This window comes from Dendronephthya gigantea, unplaced genomic scaffold (assembly GCF_004324835.1).
Source record: "Dendronephthya gigantea isolate DGI-Jeju-01 unplaced genomic scaffold, DenGig_1.0 000278F, whole genome shotgun sequence".
NCBI classification, from domain to species: domain Eukaryota; kingdom Metazoa; phylum Cnidaria; class Anthozoa; order Malacalcyonacea; family Nephtheidae; genus Dendronephthya; species Dendronephthya gigantea.
In genome coordinates this window covers 91,701-105,284 of record NW_021163288.1, presented here as the reverse complement: position 1 = coordinate 105,284, position 13,584 = coordinate 91,701, and the positions used below count along the sequence as shown (strand labels likewise).

Below are 13,584 nucleotides of genomic sequence, written 5' to 3'. Positions count from 1 at the left end.
CTTTCGTTGTAGTATTTTGTGTTATAACAGCTGCAGAGGTCTTAGGAGCAACTGTTGTCGAGGTAGTTTCAGTTGGGAGGGAAGCGTTTGAATTATCAACCTCAGGAGGATCAATTATTTCAATTGCCGGTTCGTCCTGAATAACGGGATGTCTTGCTGGACAATCCTTAACAGCATGACCAGGTTTATGACAATAAAAACATGTTTGAACCTGACCAACATGAAAAACATTACACCAGTGCCCTGCTATGTGCACTCGTGATGGTATTGACTGACGTATTTCCATCAAAACGTTTCGTACGCCAGTATAAACGTTATAAAGGGTATCCATCTTCACATGAAGAATGGTACCATAGGGGCGTAAGGCCTCCCGAATGGCATCATCCGGGATACCATAGCTCAATCGAGTAACATTTACCCATTTGGCTGTTTTACACCGCTTGAATGTTAAAGGCTTTCCCCGAAAGGTCAAGCCAGAGTGAGAGAATTCCTCACATGCAACCTCCGAGCGACAAGTCACTCGAACAAGACGCGACGATAGGAGAACACATGCTTCACAAAGACGCGAGAAATTGTCTTTCAGTTGCTCTCGGAATTCCGTCATTACACTCTTGACGGTAATTCTCACTTCACCCGCATCAGCAGGCAAGCCAACATCAACTGTTCGATTCGCAAAAGGAATCTTCATGGTTTGAAACAAAACAAAAACAAAGAGAAGAAAAGGGGTCCAGCAGAGCCTAAACCTCTGCCCCCCGAGAAAATATAGAAAAGGGGTCCAGCAGAGACCAATGCTCTGCCCCCTGAGAAAATATATAAAAGGGGAACAGCAGAGACTAAACCTCTGCCCCCTGTGAAAATGTAGAAAATATAGAAAATATATAAAAGGGACCAGCAGAGACTAAACCTCTGCTCCCTCAGAAAATGTAGAAAATATAGAAAATATATAAAAGGGACCAGCAGAGACTAAACCTCTGCCCCCTGAGAAAATATATAAAGGGGACCAGCAGAGACGAAACCTCTGCCCCCGAGAAGGTATAGAAAAGGGGTCCTGCAGAGACCAAAGCTCTGCACCCCAAAGAAAGAAGGAGTACAAATAAGGAGTCCAGCAAAGGAAGTCCTTTGCCCTCCAAATACTCAGAAAGAAGAGTAAAAAAAAAAAAAAAAAAAAAAAATTTAACCTACAGGAAGTCCAGCAAGGCTAGCCCTTGCCCTTCCTGATAAATCTCAAAAAACAATTTAGGGCACCAGCCCGAACACCAGCCAACAACACGAGCCACGAGACGCGAACCACGAGACACGAGCCACGAGACGCGAACCACGAGACACGAGCCACGACACGCGAACCACGAGACACAAGCCACGAGACGCGAGCAACCAACGAGACACCAGGGCTCCCAAGAGCCGACTGGCCCCAAGGCCACGACACCACCAAGCCAACCAGGAGGGAGACCAGCAGCGGAGGCAGGAGACCAGCCAGAGACCAGAGACACCAGAGCCAAGACCTCCTCTTCTTTGCTTCCTCTTCTGTGCTTCCTCTTCTTAGCTTCCTCTTCTTTGCGTCTACTTGCAATCGAGATTTCGGAATTCTTCTCTTAGCCAAAAGGCCGAGAAGCGATAACCCGTCTTCGCCTCGCCACCAAGACTTTATTGCGCGTCGGCGAGCCCGCTCGACCCGGTGGCCGCTGCTGGTGTGCGATCGAGCGAGCTGAATCAGTCGCCGGCACGAAGAAGAAGCGAAGCAATGTCGCTGCAGCTCTCGTTATTTCGTGAACGGGTACGATGCGAGGCCGGCGGGCCGCCTACGCTTGCCGAGACGTCCTCGCGGTCACGCTTTGCTGCTGCCGCCGAGCCATTCATTACTGTCGACAGTTAGGGTTAGGGTTAGGGGAGCTGTTTTTTGCGGTTTTTTTCGGTCATTTGCTTTCACAACAGTTCCGAAAGGTAGTTGGTTAAATAAATCTACGTCGATGTGTTGCCTCGCAAGAGTTGTTTGTGGTGCTGTGGTATGTGCTGATATCCGAGACGTTGTTATATATAGTGTGACGAACCTCTCGACGCTGCGGTAGCGGTGGTAGTATATGTATATGTATGTAGTACCGGCACGCCATCCGTCGATCGGTAGCGAGAGCTAATCAATAGGTGTCGAATTTCAAACGATTTTCCGAGATTCGGTTACACTTAATAACTTGTGACAACCCGGCGGCGGCACCGTTGTTAAAAAATCAAGTTGTTATTAGCTTTCACACGACGCACGCTTCTGAGTTTTAGATTTGTTTTTCGATTTTTTTGTTTGAATCATGAATAAGATGTGGTTGACGAAGGGGGAGAAGGGGACGAGCGCGAACGCAGGTCCCCACTACCAGAAATTATACGCTCGAGTTACCCACATTAGGGGTAATCGCAGGAGTCAACCCAGTCAAAGTGCAATGAAAGGGCCTCATCCTGAGAGGACCTCCTAGTTGATCAAGGTGCCTCTCGCGTCAGGTAAGTTTTATTTTGAACTTGGTAAATCCTTTCCTACTGAGGAAAGTGCAATGGATTTAACCAAAATCGAGGAGGGTGCGACCGGCACGCAAACGAGCTAGGGGGACGATCCCTACCACCTCTTTAAATACACCCGCTATTATTTATTGACGCAGTGGGTATATTTAAACCTATTAATAAAAATAGAAATAATAAAAATAGAAACCCATAAGTGATGTTTGACCACCTGAAGCATCCACTTGATGACGATAGGGACGTCGGGACGACGCTGCTTGCAGAGGCCAAACAACAACTCTTCAACGGTGAAGGGTTCCGCATTCTTGTCAACCTGCACGAGATGGTAATGCACCCATCCCAACAGAATTTGAGCGTACGAGCACTCGAAGAAGAGATGCTCCGGAGTTTCATCAGCTGCACGGCAATGGCATTGGAGATCTATATTGATCATCCCAAAAGAAGTAACGAGACGGGAGGCGGTGTAGAGAACTCCATGCGCGATCTTCCAGTTCACATCAACTATGGGTCGGTCCAGGGATGTTGAATGGATCTGATTCCATGTTTCGGACCAGTACAGCCGACCATATGTTTGTAAGAACTTGCCAATGCAGTGAGGCTCATGCTTAATTCTGTTTCGACCGATGACGTAGGCCGAACGGGAGGTGACATCGAAAAGAGTGCGTGGTCGTGGAGTGGATACCTGAAGAGATGGAACGCCTGATATAGTTCCACCGTCAAAAGTGAACCAGGCGCGTGCGATTTGTTGGTAGTACGGAGGGAGGAGAGACAGTAACTGACGAGTATGGTTACTCGTAGCAAAGAATTGTGCTGGATAGAGAGAAGTACAAGAAATAATATAAAAGCTAAAAAAGGCCTTCCAATTGCCAGCGGTGAGCATGAAGTAGCGGCGGACCCATTGAACGGAGAACGCCAGCGCTTTCAGTTCAAAGTCTATAACTCCAAACCCACCCTGACTCTTGGGAAGACAAACGGTTTTCCTGGCCACAAGCTCTTTGCGGCCAGACCAAAAGAAACCCCAGACTGCCTTCTTCAGACGACGACAAGCCCAATCTGGGATTACAAAGTTGTGACAAAGATGCCAAATTTGGCTGAGAGCAAGGGTATTTATAACAGTTGCCTTGCCCTGCAAGGTCAACTGGCGACCCTTCCATGAGGCCAGGCGAGACTCAACCTTCGCGACGGGAGCTTCCCAGGTGACAACGGAATAGTCTCCAGCGCTAAAGGTGGCTCCAAGAAGTGGGAGTTCTTTCACCCACTGGATACCCCATGGCGAGTCTTGGCGATCTTTCCAAGCTCCCAACCAAAGGCCCTTCGATTTTGTACGGTTGAGCTTTGCACCAGAGGCAAGCTCGTACTGTCCATAGACCTTGAAAGCAGCCGTGAAAGAGCCGTCCGTTGTGATAGCAATCGACGTATCATCGGCATAGCCGGAACATTTGAAGAAAGTGTCACGGCCCGGCAAGGCTACTCCTGGAATATCTGGACAGGCACGGATGGCAACAGCTAAGACCTCGATGCAAAGCACGTAGAGAAGGGGTGATAACGGACACCCTTGTCGAACTCCCCTAGAGGGAGAGAAAAAGGAAGAAGTCCAACCATTGATGACAACGGCAGACTCAATGTTTGTATAAAAAAGGTCGATCCATCGCCGGAAGGAATCGCCAAAACCGAAACGCTCCAGAACCCGCTGGAGGAAAGCCCAGTTTAACGCGATCAAAGGCCTTCTCTTGATCTAATGAGAGAATGGCCAAGGGCATGTCTAATCGGTCGGCGTACTCGATGAGATCTCTCACCAGCGAGAGATTTTCCGAGATCGTGCGGCCAGGAATGCCACACGTTTGATCCGAACCGACGATGGATCCCAAAACACGCAACAGCCTACCGCTCAAAGCTCTTGTGGCGATCTTATAGTCCACATTGAGCAGGCTGATGGGACGATAATTTTTGGTTTCCAGATGGTCACCTTTTTTATATAAAACTATGATGAGGCCACGTCTCTGAGACACGGATAAGCAGCCCTCATCATATGCAATGTTCAAAACACGGACAAGATCAGCTCCGAGGTCATCCCAAAAGTGGAGGGAAAACTCCATGGGGAAGCCATCCGAACCCGGCGTCTTGCCACGTGCCATTCCAGAGAGAGCCCGAAAGCACTCCTGGCTGGATAATTTTCCCTCGCAAGATTCCTTGTCCGCCTCGCTGAGGGAGCGTTTAAGGTTACCCAACATTTGCTCCTGTGCGGTGGTGTCACACACCTCGGTGGTAAAGAGCCGCTCGTAGTATCGCTGCCACGTACCCAAGATGTCAAAAGGATCGTGATGGATAATGCCAGAGTCGGGGTCACGAATCTTTGTTATAGACTGTTTAGCCCTGTGCTTCTTCTCCAAACTGAGAAAGAAGCTGGACGACGTCTCCCCCTCCTCGGCCCAGCGGACACGAGACGAACTTGAGAGGCCTTTGCCTCCCTGAGGTGAATGCCACGCAGCTGCTCCTGCAGCGAGCAAAGTTGGGCAAAAGCAGAAGAATCACCCGCATCAAAGAGAGACTGTAGATCTTTAATTTTTCTCTCTAAATTCTTCCTCTCCTTCGACTGACCCGCAGCCTTGGAGCGAGCAAAAGAACGAGTGATCTCCCGCAGATAAAACTTTCCCTGATCCCACCAATCACGGGAAGAACTATATATAGAGAGATCTTCCTGGCCTTGCCAGAAAGACCAAAAGGACCGCACTAGCTTGCCATACTCTGGATCCTCTAAAAGAGAAGTGTTAAACTTCCAAACCCCTGGACCACGAACAAAAAAGTCACCAATGTTAAAGTTAACTAGGAGGTAACGGTGGTCAGAAAAGAAAGAGGGGTGATATTCGCAGCTAACAATAGACTGCTCAAAAATAGTGGGAGCCCACACCATATCAATACGGGAGGAGAACTCTCCCGAAGCATGGTCCCAAGAAAAGGTGATGTCTGAAGGTGAAGGGTCCGCCAAACAGGGTATGTTTGCGTGGCAGAAAGCAGAGACTGTAAAGCTGTAACACTCTCCTGCCTCAGCGAGTTCCTTGATGTTCCAGTGTAGAAGGGGACGAGCGCAAACGCAGGTCCCCACTACCAGAAATTATACGCTCGAGTTACCCACATTAGGGGTAATCGCAGGAGTCAACCCAGTCGAAGTGCAATGAAAGGGCCTCATCCTGAGAGGACCTCCTAGTTGATCAAGGTGCCTCTCGCGTCAGGTAAGTTTTATTTTGAACTTGGTAAATCCTTTCCTACTGAGGAAAGTGCAATGGATTTAACCAAAATCGAGGAGGGTGCGACCGGCACGCAAACGAGCTAGGGGGACGATCCCTACCACCTCTTTAAATACACCCGCTATTATTTATTGACGCAGTGGGTATATTTAAACCTATTAATAAAAAGAAGAAATAATAAAAATAGAAACCCATAAGTGATGTTTGACCACCTGAAGCATCCACTTGATGACGATAGGGACGTCGGGACGACGCTGCTTGCAGAGGCCAAACAACAACTCTTCAACGGTGAAGGGTTCCGCATTCTTGTCAACCTGCACGAGATGGTAATGCACCCATCCCAACAGAATTTGAGCGTACGAGCACTCGAAGAAGAGATGCTCCGGAGTTTCATCAGCTGCACGGCAATGGCATTGGAGATCTATATTGATCATCCCAAAAGAAGTAACGAGACGGGAGGCGGTGTAGAGAACTCCATGCGCGATCTTCCAGTTCACATCAACTATGGGTCGGTCCAGGGATGTTGAATGGATCTGATTCCATGTTTCGGACCAGTACAGCCGACCATATGTTTGTAAGAACTTGCCAATGCAGTGAGGCTCATGCTTAATTCTGTTTCGACCGATGACGTAGGCCGAACGGGAGGTGACATCGAAAAGAGTGCGTGGTCGTGGAGTGGATACCTGAAGAGATGGAACGCCTGATATAGTTCCACCGTCAAAAGTGAACCAGGCGCGTGCGATTTGTTGGTAGTACGGAGGGAGGAGAGACAGTAACTGACGAGTATGGTTACTCGTAGCAAAGAATTGTGCTGGATAGAGAGAAGTACAAGAAATAATATAAAAGCTAAAAAAGGCCTTCCAATTGCCAGCGGTGAGCATGAAGTAGCGGCGGACCCATTGAACGGAGAACGCCAGCGCTTTCAGTTCAAAGTCTATAACTCCAAACCCACCCTGACTCTTGGGAAGACAAACGGTTTTCCTGGCCACAAGCTCTTTGCGGCCAGACCAAAAGAAACCCCAGACTGCCTTCTTCAGACGACGACAAGCCCAATCTGGGATTACAAAGTTGTGACAAAGATGCCAAATTTGGCTGAGAGCAAGGGTATTTATAACAGTTGCCTTGCCCTGCAAGGTCAACTGGCGACCCTTCCATGAGGCCAGGCGAGACTCAACCTTCGCGACGGGAGCTTCCCAGGTGACAACGGAATAGTCTCCAGCGCTAAAGGTGGCTCCAAGAAGTGGGAGTTCTTTCACCCACTGGATACCCCATGGCGAGTCTTGGCGATCTTTCCAAGCTCCCAACCAAAGGCCCTTCGATTTTGTACGGTTGAGCTTTGCACCAGAGGCAAGCTCGTACTGTCCATAGACCTTGAAAGCAGCCGTGAAAGAGCCGTCCGTTGTGATAGCAATCGACGTATCATCGGCATAGCCGGAACATTTGAAGAAAGTGTCACGGCCCGGCAAGGCTACTCCTGGAATATCTGGACAGGCACGGATGGCAACAGCTAAGACCTCGATGCAAAGCACGTAGAGAAGGGGTGATAACGGACACCCTTGTCGAACTCCCCTAGAGGGAGAGAAAAAGGAAGAAGTCCAACCATTGATGACAACGGCAGACTCAATGTTTGTATAAAAAAGGTCGATCCATCGCCGGAAGGAATCGCCAAAACCGAAACGCTCCAGAACCCGCTGGAGGAAAGCCCAGTTAACGCGATCAAAGGCCTTCTCTTGATCTAATGAGAGAATGGCCAAGGGCATGTCTAATCGGTCGGCGTACTCGATGAGATCTCTCACCAGCGAGAGATTTTCCGAGATCGTGCGGCCAGGAATGCCACACGTTTGATCCGAACCGACGATGGATCCCAAAACACGCAACAGCCTACCGCTCAAAGCTCTTGTGGCGATCTTATAGTCCACATTGAGCAGGCTGATGGGACGATAATTTTTGGTTTCCAGATGGTCACCTTTTTTATATAAAACTATGATGAGGCCACGTCTCTGAGACACGGATAAGCAGCCCTCATCATATGCAATGTTCAAAACACGGACAAGATCAGCTCCGAGGTCATCCCAAAAGTGGAGGGAAAACTCCATGGGGAAGCCATCCGAACCCGGCGTCTTGCCACGTGCCATTCCAGAGAGAGCCCGAAAGCACTCCTGGCTGGATAATTTTCCCTCGCAAGATTCCTTGTCCGCCTCGCTGAGGGAGCGTTTAAGGTTACCCAACATTTGCTCCTGTGCGGTGGTGTCACACACCTCGGTGGTAAAGAGCCGCTCGTAGTATCGCTGCCACGTACCCAAGATGTCAAAAGGATCGTGATGGATAATGCCAGAGTCGGGGTCACGAATCTTTGTTATAGACTGTTTAGCCCTGTGCTTCTTCTCCAAACTGAGAAAGAAGCTGGACGACGTCTCCCCCTCCTCGGCCCAGCGGACACGAGAGCGAACTTGAGAGGCCTTTGCCTCCCTGAGGTGAATGCCACGCAGCTGCTCCTGCAGCGAGCAAAGTTGGGCAAAAGCAGAAGAATCACCCGCATCAAAGAGAGACTGTAGATCTTTAATTTTTCTCTCTAAATTCTTCCTCTCCTTCGACTGACCCGCAGCCTTGGAGCGAGCAAAAGAACGAGTGATCTCCCGCAGATAAAACTTTCCCTGATCCCACCAATCACGGGAAGAACTATATATAGAGAGATCTTCCTGGCCTTGCCAGAAAGACCAAAAGGACCGCACTAGCTTGCCATACTCTGGATCCTCTAAAAGAGAAGTGTTAAACTTCCAAACCCCTGGACCACGAACAAAAAAGTCACCAATGTTAAAGTTAACTAGGAGGTAACGGTGGTCAGAAAAGAAAGAGGGGTGATATTCGCAGCTAACAATAGACTGCTCAAAAATAGTGGGAGCCCACACCATATCAATACGGGAGGAGAACTCTCCCGAAGCATGGTCCCAAGAAAAGGTGATGTCTGAAGGGTGAAGGGTCCGCCAAACAGGGTATGTTTGCGTGGCAGAAAGCAGAGACTGTAAAGCTGTAACACTCTCCTGCCTCAGCGAGTTCCTTGATGTTCCAGTGTAGAAGGGGACGAGCGCAAACGCAGGTCCCCACTACCAGAAATTATACGCTCGAGTTACCCACATTAGGGGTAATCGCAGGAGTCAACCCAGTCGAAGTGCAATGAAAGGGCCTCATCCTGAGAGGACCTCCTAGTTGATCAAGGTGCCTCTCGCGTCAGGTAAGTTTTATTTTGAACTTGGTAAATCCTTTCCTACTGAGGAAAGTGCAATGGATTTAACCAAAATCGAGGAGGGTGCGACCGGCACGCAAACGAGCTAGGGGGACGATCCCTACCACCTCTTTAAATACACCCGCTATTATTTATTGACGCAGTGGGTATATTTAAACCTATTAATAAAAATAGAAATAATAAAAATAGAAACCCATAAGTGATGTTTGACCACCTGAAGCATCCACTTGATGACGATAGGGACGTCGGGACGACGCTGCTTGCAGAGGCCAAACAACAACTCTTCAACGGTGAAGGGTTCCGCATTCTTGTCAACCTGCACGAGATGGTAATGCACCCATCCCAACAGAATTTGAGCGTACGAGCACTCGAAGAAGAGATGCTCCGGAGTTTCATCAGCTGCACGGCAATGGCATTGGAGATCTATATTGATCATCCCAAAAGAAGTAACGAGACGGGAGGCGGTGTAGAGAACTCCATGCGCGATCTTCCAGTTCACATCAACTATGGGTCGGTCCAGGGATGTTGAATGGATCTGATTCCATGTTTCGGACCAGTACAGCCGACCATATGTTTGTAAGAACTTGCCAATGCAGTGAGGCTCATGCTTAATTCTGTTTCGACCGATGACGTAGGCCGAACGGGAGGTGACATCGAAAAGAGTGCGTGGTCGTGGAGTGGATACCTGAAGAGATGGAACGCCTGATATAGTTCCACCGTCAAAAGTGAACCAGGCGCGTGCGATTTGTTGGTAGTACGGAGGGAGGAGAGACAGTAACTGACGAGTATGGTTACTCGTAGCAAAGAATTGTGCTGGATAGAGAGAAGTACAAGAAATAATAAAAAAGGCCTTCCAATTGCCAGCGGTGAGCATGAAGTAGCGGCGGACCCATTGAACGGAGAACGCCAGCGCTTTCAGTTCAAAGTCTATAACTCCAAACCCACCCTGACTCTTGGGAAGACAAACGGTTTTCCTGGCCACAAGCTCTTTGCGGCCAGACCAAAAGAAACCCCAGACTGCCTTCTTCAGACGACGACAAGCCCAATCTGGGATTACAAAGTTGTGACAAAGATGCCAAATTTGGCTGAGAGCAAGGGTATTTATAACAGTTGCCTTGCCCTGCAAGGTCAACTGGCGACCCTTCCATGAGGCCAGGCGAGACTCAACCTTCGCGACGGGAGCTTCCCAGGTGACAACGGAATAGTCTCCAGCGCTAAAGGTGGCTCCAAGAAGTGGGAGTTCTTTCACCCACTGGATACCCCATGGCGAGTCTTGGCGATCTTTCCAAGCTCCCAACCAAAGGCCCTTCGATTTTGTACGGTTGAGCTTTGCACCAGAGGCAAGCTCGTACTGTCCATAGACCTTGAAAGCAGCCGTGAAAGAGCCGTCCGTTGTGATAGCAATCGACGTATCATCGGCATAGCCGGAACATTTGAAGAAAGTGTCACGGCCCGGCAAGGCTACTCCTGGAATATCTGGACAGGCACGGATGGCAACAGCTAAGACCTCGATGCAAAGCACGTAGAGAAGGGGTGATAACGGACACCCTTGTCGAACTCCCCTAGAGGGAGAGAAAAGGAAGAAGTCCAACCATTGATGACAACGGCAGACTCAATGTTTGTATAAAAAAGGTCGATCCATCGCCGGAAGGAATCGCCAAAACCGAAACGCTCCAGAACCCGCTGGAGGAAAGCCCAGTTAACGCGATCAAAGGCCTTCTCTTGATCTAATGAGAGAATGGCCAAGGGCATGTCTAATCGGTCGGCGTACTCGATGAGATCTCTCACCAGCGAGAGATTTTCCGAGATCGTGCGGCCAGGAATGCCACACGTTTGATCCGAACCGACGATGGATCCCAAAACACGCAACAGCCTACCGCTCAAAGCTCTTGTGGCGATCTTATAGTCCACATTGAGCAGGCTGATGGGACGATAATTTTTGGTTTCCAGATGGTCACCTTTTTTATATAAAACTATGATGAGGCCACGTCTCTGAGACACGGATAAGCAGCCCTCATCATATGCAATGTTCAAAACACGGACAAGATCAGCTCCGAGGTCATCCCAAAAGTGGAGGAAAACTCCATGGGGAAGCCATCCGAACCCGGCGTCTTGCCACGTGCCATTCCAGAGAGAGCCCGAAAGCACTCCTGGCTGGATAATTTTCCCTCGCAAGATTCCTTGTCCGCCTCGCTGAGGGAGCGTTTAAGGTTACCCAACATTTGCTCCTGTGCGGTGGTGTCACACACCTCGGTGGTAAAGAGCCGCTCGTAGTATCGCTGCCACGTACCCAAGATGTCAAAAGGATCGTGATGGATAATGCCAGAGTCGGGGTCACGAATCTTTGTTATAGACTGTTTAGCCCTGTGCTTCTTCTCCAAACTGAGAAAGAAGCTGGACGACGTCTCCCCCTCCTCGGCCCAGCGGACACGAGAGCGAACTTGAGAGGCCTTTGCCTCCCTGAGGTGAATGCCACGCAGCTGCTCCTGCAGCGAGCAAAGTTGGGCAAAAGCAGAAGAATCACCCGCATCAAAGAGACTGTAGATCTTTAATTTTTCTCTCTAAATTCTTCCTCTCCTTCGACTGACCCGCAGCCTTGGAGCGAGCAAAAGAACGAGTGATCTCCCGCAGATAAAACTTTCCCTGATCCCACCAATCACGGGAAGAACTATATATAGAGAGATCTTCCTGGCCTTGCCAGAAAGACCAAAAGGACCGCACTAGCTTGCCATACTCTGGATCCTCTAAAAGAGAAGTGTTAAACTTCCAAACCCCTGGACCACGAACAAAAAAGTCACCAATGTTAAAGTTAACTAGGAGGTAACGGTGGTCAGAAAAGAAAGAGGGGTGATATTCGCAGCTAACAATAGACTGCTCAAAAATAGTGGGAGCCCACACCATATCAATACGGGAGGAGAACTCTCCCGAAGCATGGTCCCAAGAAAAGGTGATGTCTGAAGGGTGAAGGGTCCGCCAAACAGGGTATGTTTGCGTGGCAGAAAGCAGAGACTGTAAAGCTGTAACACTCTCCTGCCTCAGCGAGTTCCTTGATGTTCCAGTGTAGGACCTGCGACGCCGGCGATCTAAATTAGGATCAAGCACGGCGTTAAAATCGCCACCAATGTATGTTGGTGAGGAGAGGTCCATCAGGTCGGCAACTGACGCGAAGAAAGTGTTACGCGCCGGGTTTGTGTTTGGCGCATATAGTGAGACAAAACGGATCTTATTTTCGTCTAGCATAATCTCTGCCTGAACAAAACGACCCTGGTCATCCCTACAGACTTCACAAATAGTAAATTTTTTATTCAATATCACAGCAACCCCACAACGTTTGGTTGAAATAGAAGATGAGGCTACTGCAAAATCCGTATTGCGGAACCAACTCTTAATGACGGCATGAGACGCGGCATGAGTTTCTTGCAAACATACCACATCAACTCTCATGCATTTCAACCAGTCAATAAAAGCGGTCCGCTTCAAACGGTCATTAAGACCGTTAATGTTCAGGCTCAACAGCCTGTACATTAGGGATTTCAGTTAGAACACCAGACTCCTGCGAAGCAGCAGGAAGTGCTGGGAAAGCAGAGGGAGGAGAAACGAACTCCGCCTCAGAAAAATAATGGTCGCTGGCCTCCTGATGGAAAAGGAGGTTCAACGATGACTCCTCTGCAGAGGAGAGGGAACGAATTGAGCCTTGATGGAAGGAAGGCGTCGATAAAGGCCCATCGGAAGGAGCTCTCCGAGGACCGGAAACTATAAAAGGTGACTCGACCTGCGAGTCTAGGCCACGCAAAGATGGCACGGAAGAAGATGCCGCTGAGGATGTCCCAGCAGCAGGAGCAGAAGAGCAGAGTAGCATTCCCCCCATTGATTTAGGAGTACCATCCTCATCAGGGAATCGATAATCAATGGAGACAATTGCTGTTTCAGCGGCAGTCACCCGAGGTGTAGCAGGAGGCGATGAGAACTCTCCCTCTGAATCCTGCGAAGAAGATGCTGAGAGAGCCGGTCGAGGTGTAGAGGCAACCGGTGTTCGCTCCGGAGAAGGCAAAGCCTCCGCCTCCGCAGAATGAACAGTGGGGGAAACAACCAACTCGGTGTCTACCACCGACTGTCCAAGGACGTCCAAATCGTTAAGGTCCTCCAGATGGTCTTTGAGGGCCTGAAAACGATTAGCTACTGGAATAGAAGGGACATCCAAAGTAGCAGGAGGAGAAAGAGGAACGGATAGAGCAACGGGTGAAACACGCTTCGTCTCTATAAGGGTAGAGCGGTTGATCTTACGCCTCTTATTGATCCCCTTCCGAATAAAGTTATCCTTCTTTGGGGGACGAGGCTTAACCACTCTATGCTCCATGACAGTAACTTCTCTCGAGCAAGAGAAAGTGCCATTGAAGGAGACAGACTCCGAAATTTTGGAAAACTGGCTGATGCATATGGACAGCCCAACCCTACTATCCCTAGATACCTCTGAAGATACCGTAGAAGATATCTCCATTGGCACACCGGAGGTCTGAGGTGGAAAAATAGACTTTGGTAGAGATAGCTTTGCGTTTTGGGCTGGTACATCAACCACAGCAACCCGCTCATTACTTT

At 49.3% G+C, this 13,584-nt stretch overlaps 3 non-coding genes across 3 annotated transcripts; all 3 read right to left on the bottom strand.

Moving 5' to 3' along the window:
* Positions 1–2,328: 2,328 nt before the first annotated feature.
* On the bottom strand, positions 2,329–2,492 carry LOC114541271. Its single transcript, XR_003689222.1, has one exon. It is a non-coding gene; the product is annotated as a U1 spliceosomal RNA (small nuclear RNA).
* Positions 2,493–5,573: 3,081 nt separating this feature from the next.
* Positions 5,574–5,737, bottom strand: LOC114541273. Its single transcript, XR_003689224.1, has one exon. It is a non-coding gene; the product is annotated as a U1 spliceosomal RNA (small nuclear RNA).
* A 3,083-nt stretch (positions 5,738–8,820) lies between these two features.
* On the bottom strand, positions 8,821–8,984 carry LOC114541272. The gene has a single exon (XR_003689223.1). It is a non-coding gene; the product is annotated as a U1 spliceosomal RNA (small nuclear RNA).
* Positions 8,985–13,584: the final 4,600 nt, after the last annotated feature.